This window comes from Protomyctophum bolini, assembly GCF_963924005.1.
Source record: "Protomyctophum bolini genome assembly, chromosome: 24".
Classification (NCBI taxonomy): domain Eukaryota; kingdom Metazoa; phylum Chordata; class Actinopteri; order Myctophiformes; family Myctophidae; genus Protomyctophum; species Protomyctophum bolini.
Genome location: NC_137885.1, coordinates 4124502 through 4132001, shown reverse-complemented (window position 1 = coordinate 4132001; position 7500 = coordinate 4124502).

Genomic DNA, 7500 nt, shown 5'->3' with positions numbered 1-7500 from the left:
TATTTGCATTTTCTATTGTTGTATTGGCTTATTGTTTGTTTGTCTGATGTCACATGGCAGGAACAGGTATCTGTTTCTTTCTGTACTAATATTGTGTGTTATTGGTCTAATACAATCTACGGTTGTAAATTATCATTCTTGGTAACTCTAATATTTACATTGCTTTCTCATCTCTACTGTATGTAGTTTTATAAATGATGCTGTGTTCATGAATATGTTCTGTCTCTCCCAAACAAACAAATTAAGCATTGCATTTTACGCTAAATAAATGTGATGTCAAATTTTCTCTAGATGTGGAGCCCTTCCTCATCTTCACCACCGACAACGAACTGAATAAGATGAACTTGAACGGCTCCAACCGCACTGTGCTCAAACAGGTGAAAACCATTGAACATACTGTAACAACACATCCTATACACGCTTACATCCACCAACAATAACACATTTGAGCCCCTAATGAACTGCATTGACGATATTAAAACCTGGATGGATGAAAACCTCTTATATCTCAATGACAATAAAAGGGAAATCATCATCTTTGGACAACGCTCCAGTGGCTCCACCCCTCCTGTCAACAACCTTGGCCCCCTCACTTCCAATATCAACACAGGCGCAAAAGAATCGTGCTGTTATTTTCGATAATATTTTTAAATTTGACAAGCAGATAAGCTCTGTTGTCAAAACAAGCTTTTATCACCTACGCCTCCTCGCCAAGGTTAAACCCTGCCTCCCCCTCAAACAATTTGAAATGGTCATTCACTCCTTCATCTCCTCAAGGCTGGACTATTGTACTAATACTATGGCATCAACCAATCCTCACTCCGAAGACTCCAATTAGTCCAAAATGCTGCTGTCCGCCTTCTCACCGGACCTAAAAAGTTTGACCACATCACACCTGATATCACGCCATTGGCTCCCGATAAAACAAATAATTGATCTTTTAGATCCTACTTTTTTACTTTTAACCCATTCAGGACAGGAACCCCTTTTGGTGTTTCTAAGGATTATCATGTTATACTACGTAGCTATTGAATAGCAGATCTACAAGCTCATAGCGCGGCGAGGCGCTACAAGCTTGTAGATCTGCTTTTTTTTTTTTTATTGTGAAAATGTGGCACAAATCTTGAATATATTGTGGGCACCACTGAACAACGATAGGCAGGAGACACAGCAAGGTTTGCCTACTCGGGCATTTATTGAGAGGATTATGTTAAAGTTCAAATCAGATCCAGCACACACACTTGGTTAACTTAGGTTCTTCCTATTTCCAGGGCAAAACAGTCTATAATTCCTCTCACTCCTATTCCTTCAGGAGTGTTATTTCCATCTGGGTTCCTCTTCAGGATTCCTCCATCCCGAGGTTGCCTGTGTAATGAGAAACACTATTAGCACAGAGTCTGAACAAGTGGCAACAGTGAGGGGATGTGTGTTTGTGGAGACCTACCGCCAGATTGCCACGTCAGTTCTCCCTCCGTGAGTCAGTGGAGAATGAGGCGGAGCGTTCATCTGTTTCCTACCTTTCAAACATTACGCGCGCAGCGCGGCTGTTGCGTAATTGCTCTGATTGAGGAGGAAGACGGGTAGATACGTGTGGTCAATCACGTGACCCAGGGCGGGTCGCTGTCTTCTGAGCTGGGCTCCGCCTCTGACGCTCCACTGACTCTCGTTGGGGTGGCGCTCTGACGGCCCGCTGTCATGTGACATCCCACAATATATTCTTTCACAGTGAATGTTTTTAACTCATACCTTTGCTTCTGGGAGGACCCTGGAACTACATATTTTCAGATGGGGGTCCTTGCCATGAAAAAGGTTGAGCACCACTGAGAGACACTGAGAGGTCTATAAGGTCTAAATGGGTTAAATCTCTTGCCCTATATGGCTGAACGTATACAGCGCTACAACCCTCCCAGAGCTCTGAGGTCTGCTGACCAATCACTGCTGACCGTGCCAACCACCTGAACCCTCAGAACAAGAGGTGACCGCGCTTTAGCGGTGGCGGCCCCAGAGCTGTGGAACAACCTCCCCCCATTTATTAGAGCCGCCCAATCCATCGAGATTATTAAATCCTTACTTAAAACGTTCCTGGATTTTAATGTAATCTGATTTTAATGTGCTCATATATTCCTATATTGTCCATGTATCATGTTTGCCTCATTTGCCATGTATCTGGTTCTACTTGATGTAAATTGCTTTAAATGTTATTTGCTCTAAATGTTTTTTCTTTCCTGTGAAGCACTTTGGTCAATTTCGGTTGTGTTAAATGTGCTATAAATAAAGGATGATTTGATTTGATACAATTCACACACTGCTTTTGACATGTCTGAATGTATTCGACCTGTCAGAGACTAACTGCTAACTAACTAACTGCTGTGCTGTGACAGGACGTGAATGAAGCGAGGGCTCTGGACTTTGACTATACGAGCAGCAGATGGTCTATTGGACAGAAGAAGGGTTCTCATCAGATCTCCCCACCAAGACGATCAGTCGTATGCACATCAATGGCAGTGACGTCCAGGTCAGTGTGACAAATACACAGATGGGAAGTGAAATAATGTCAGAAAATGGTTATACTTGTATTCAAAATGCTTTGTAATACCACTGTTGTTAGACAGTGCGGTGGTAACTAAGTATTTTTACTCAAGTACTGTACATATTAAACACTGTAAGGTACGTGTAATTTCCCAAGTATTTATATTTCCTAATACATACATACTGGCCTGGTACTCCACTATATCTCAGAGGCATATTTGTACGTTTTACTTTAGTTACTTGCAGTGGTGGACAGTAATGAATGAGGTACTTTGTTTTAGTAGTGTTCTTAAGTACATTTATGAGTATGTGTGGTTTACTTTAGTATTTCAATCCACTGCATTCCAAAGACGTAATATTGTACTTTTGACTCCACTACATGTCTAGGAAGGTAAAAGGTACATTCTGAATTAACGATCTATAAGCTCACACCGCGTCGCATCAGGACACGTTGTGATGCTTGTAGATCAGCTATTTTCACTACCATTGATATTGTTTTGAAGGTGGTGGTGGATTGGGCCGGATGGGGGAGTGGGGGGGGGGGGGGGGGGGGTCTAAATACAGCAATACATTGATACAAATTATTTATGTACACATTATACAGTATAGGCTACAAGTACGCCAGTACTTTAGCTCAAGTACACATTTATAGATAAATGTATACTTGCTATACGTAGTTAAGTAATATATACTCAACTACGTATCTACAGTATACGTAGTTGAGTATCTATACTTTGACTCAAGTATACTGGGCTTGAGTACTTTGTCCACCACTGCTTACTAGTTACTTTCTAGATTTAGATTGTTATGATGTTATAAATAATAACATTCATTATTGAAAATATTCAACATAGTTAGAAAATAGCAGATCTACAAGCTCACAACGCATCATGTCACAATGCATTGTGAGCTTTATAGCATGTATAGACCTGCTATTTTCAAAAAGCCACATTTTGAAATAAGTAGACCTCAAGTTTAGCGGGCATATACATGTAATATACGGTAATATACAGGTGTGATGGTACAATACGGGAGTTTATGGGAGTTTGTTGGAAAGATTAACTGGAGTTTCCTGTAATATACACATCCGTATTCCAAGCTTTTTGCGCAGTGGAGTATATCCAGAGTGAATGTATGTCTCATTGACAGGTCCTCCACACGTCACTCAGTGCACCACGCGGTCTGGCTGTTGATTGGGTGGGAGGAAACCTCTACTGGAGTGACAGTATGCAGGACACCATAGAGGTGTCCAAACTAAACGGGGCGTACCGAACAGTCCTGGTCAACACAGGCCTGGATTACCCACTCTCCATGGCTGTGGATGTACGCTACGGGTAAGTGTACTGTGGTGTGGTGATCATGAACCTTACACTGACTTTATCAACCGTCTTGTGAAACACCACAGATACAAGAAGACTGAATTTACATCTAAAAGCTAAACGGATGACATTGCATCATATTTATTTGTTTTACCTCTTGCAGCACTGTTAATTTTGACAGCAAATTCAGATTTAGTCTTAGTCTTTTGAATAACACCATTTAGTTTTAGTCCTATTTTAGCCTTCTGAAATTGTTTAGTCTTAGTCGACTAAATATCAAAATATTGTGGTCTTTTATTATTTTAATCTTAGTCTTAATGCATGTACATTTTTAAAGATTTAGTCTTAGTCTTTTGAACAACACAGCATTTTGTTTTAGTCCTATTTTAGTCATCTGAGTCTAGTTTAGTTTACTACACAACATAATTAACAGTCTTGCAGATCTAATTAAATAAAAGTCACATTAGTTATTTTTTTGTATAAGACTAGGATGTATCACATGAGTATGAGTATATATATCCGATCTACAAGCTCACACAGACGTGTTGTGTGAGCTTGTAGATCAGCTATTTTTGGTGTATGTTCCCCCCAGAATAGGGATGCTGAAGTGTTTAAAGTAAACGTCAAGTATGAAGTTATTTGCATGGAAATGACTAGTTTACGTACCGTGAAATGACATAAAGGTTCTATAAAGTAACAATGCAATTCAGGGGTGCGGTTGACGAAAACGTTATTTTGCCGATCGAGGTGCACTGAGACAAAAATGTTTGAGAACCACTGCTGTACTAGTCTCTCAAGACAGACTGTTGCCTCGCGTCAACTAGTCTGTCGGCAAGCAGTAGAAAGAAACGTATCACTGGCCTACAAGTATGGACGCTGTAGTTCAGGAAGTCAGCCGCGCAATCACCCAATCACATTTAGTGGGCGGGATTTACATGTGTGTGCAGCGAGGACATTTCGTCCCACTGGAAGCAAACCTACACGCTTCCATTATTATTGAACATGGCTTCCTCTGGTCAACAAACAACACCAAATAAACCTATTACGAATGTATGTAGAGTTTGTGGAGATTATTTAAAGTATGGAGTAAAAGGACAAGTATTTAATTTATTCACAAATCAGGGATTGGAGACTAGTTTGGAAGCTATAACCGAAGAACCTGTTGTTGCAGACGATCCACTGAAATCGATTTGCTTAAGCTGCAAACAATTGTTGATGAAATATTCACGCACCAAAGAAATTTTGGAAAAGGTTGATTCGGTCAAATAACTGTATGACCGAAACAATGCTAGACATAAGCGTTGTGCAACTGCATCTCCATCTCACCTCAAAAAAACGGGGAAGTGCTATCTAATGTTGTCCTATGTTGAACAAATAAGTGTAAACTCCGTCAAACTAAATGTAATGTAAACTGTGTACAGTACAAAGTATGAATAAAAGCGTTGGTTATGATTAAGTGTAATTAACTTCAATCAAATGCGTTAATTGTGTTGTGTGCTAATATTTACGTTTCCCAACAAATGACCCCTTTATTTAAGCAACTTCAGAACAGTCCGTGACGTACAAATATAACGGACGTAAAACAAATGTATTTTGCAGTACAAATTAAAGTTATAAAAGCTTTGGTTTAGTGTTCAATCTGAAAGTGAATTGATTTGGAAACCGCGGGGGCTCCTTTTCACACTGTTTCACAAATCACATTAGGATACAAGCCTTTCAGACGTGGTATTATCTATATTTTTGCTTTAAACTTTGAGAAGGGGTCCATTACGTTTTACAGGTCAACAAGGACCCATTATCTAGTGTAATCAATGAATATAAATCCTCTTACATTAGCTACATTTATTGTCTAAATTTCAAATTGTGTTGCATATTTATAATAAACTTGATTTAATGGATGGTTGGGTCCATATGATCGTTTGACAGTACTAAAAGTACATTCAGTGTATTTTATTTTAGACACTAATCCCTTAAATACTCAGCACTTGATCAAAATGGGTGATCTATAAGGTCACAATACTAGCACTGATCAGTGCTAGTATTGTGACCTTATAGATCTCTCACGAGTCACAATGCATCTCGAGATGCATTGTGACTCGTGAGTTTAAAGCTGGCTGTTTTTCTGCATGCCATGATGCAACATGCATAAGTAGTAGTACACATGGTTAAATTGTATTTTCTAGCATTATTATGATTAAATGTTAATAAACGGCATGTTTTCAGAGTCTGTAGATGCATTCTGCCCAGCATATGCTGCAGAAATGCCTCGCTCCGTCAACATTTTCACTTGCTCTTCCATTATAGAAATGAGTGGGCATATAACAAAAACGATAGCGTCCTTTAGCCATCTCTCTGGAAAGGCTTCGGAAAGTAGGGAACACACCGTTGGCCAAGCTTGATATACGAGGCTTTTTCCAAAACCAGTAGGTAAACATAATAAAACATCTCGTCGATCGATTAAATATTTCAAACAAATGTGCTGAAGCGGTTTGATATGTTCAACATTGTGTAGAACAGCAACTTTTCCTCCTCCGTTACATCCATGTTTTGTTCCGCAAAGGAATGGTTGAAAGTAGGAATGAAAACAGTGCGACACAGCGGTAGTAGTGGAACTCGGCGGAAAAGCAAGGGCCTTTTCCGGTTGATCGAAATTCTAAACAGACGTTGCCCCCAGAGTCTAATTTCGAGGAACAACAGCGGAGGCGCTGTTTTCCCGAATATTTGACGATGGGATTCTCAGATTGCTGCTGTACAGACAGTACTGTATGTGTGATTTGTTGTGAATAGTGACCTGACACAGTGTCTCCTCTGACAGCTACTTGTACTGGACAGACCAGGGCAGAAGCAACCCCCACATAGGGAGGATAGGGATGGACGGCACCAATCATACCATCATAGTGAAGGATGGGATCACCTGGCCCTATGGCCTGACGTTAGACTACATCAATGATCACATATACTGGAGCACCGGATGGGGGGGGGGGGGGGCATTGAGTTTGCCAACCTGGATGGAACCAACAGACACACAGGTTACACACACGCATGCACGCACGCACGCACGCACGCACGCACGCACACACACACACACACACACACACACACACACACACACACACACACACACACACACAGACAGATTTTAGTATGGGGATTCATGGATGCCATTTTTACAAATATTTTGGTCAACACAAATCATAGCGAGCCAAATATATAGCTGATCTATACAGGCTCACAATGAGACGCGTTGTGAGCTTGTAGATCTGCTACTCTTGGTGAGTGACACCGGTGTGCAGTTATGTATGTAAGGCATAATTCACGCATGCGCACACACACACACACACACACACACACACACACACGTACACACACGTACACACACGTACTCACACATGCACACAAACGCACACACATGCACACACACTATGGCGCTTATTCCGTGCCACGGCAGACGATTGACGCGTCGCGTCACCGCGTGCGTTGGTCGCCGCTCTGCACTGCACCGTCTGAACGTGTCATTTTTTTCCCCATTCATTTTCAATGGGAACGCGATGCGTGAAAGACGCCACGCGCACACGCGGAAGGTCCCGCATACACACGCATGGATCAACACGTGGATCAAATTTCGCGTCAATATTTTCAAAAATCGCGTCAA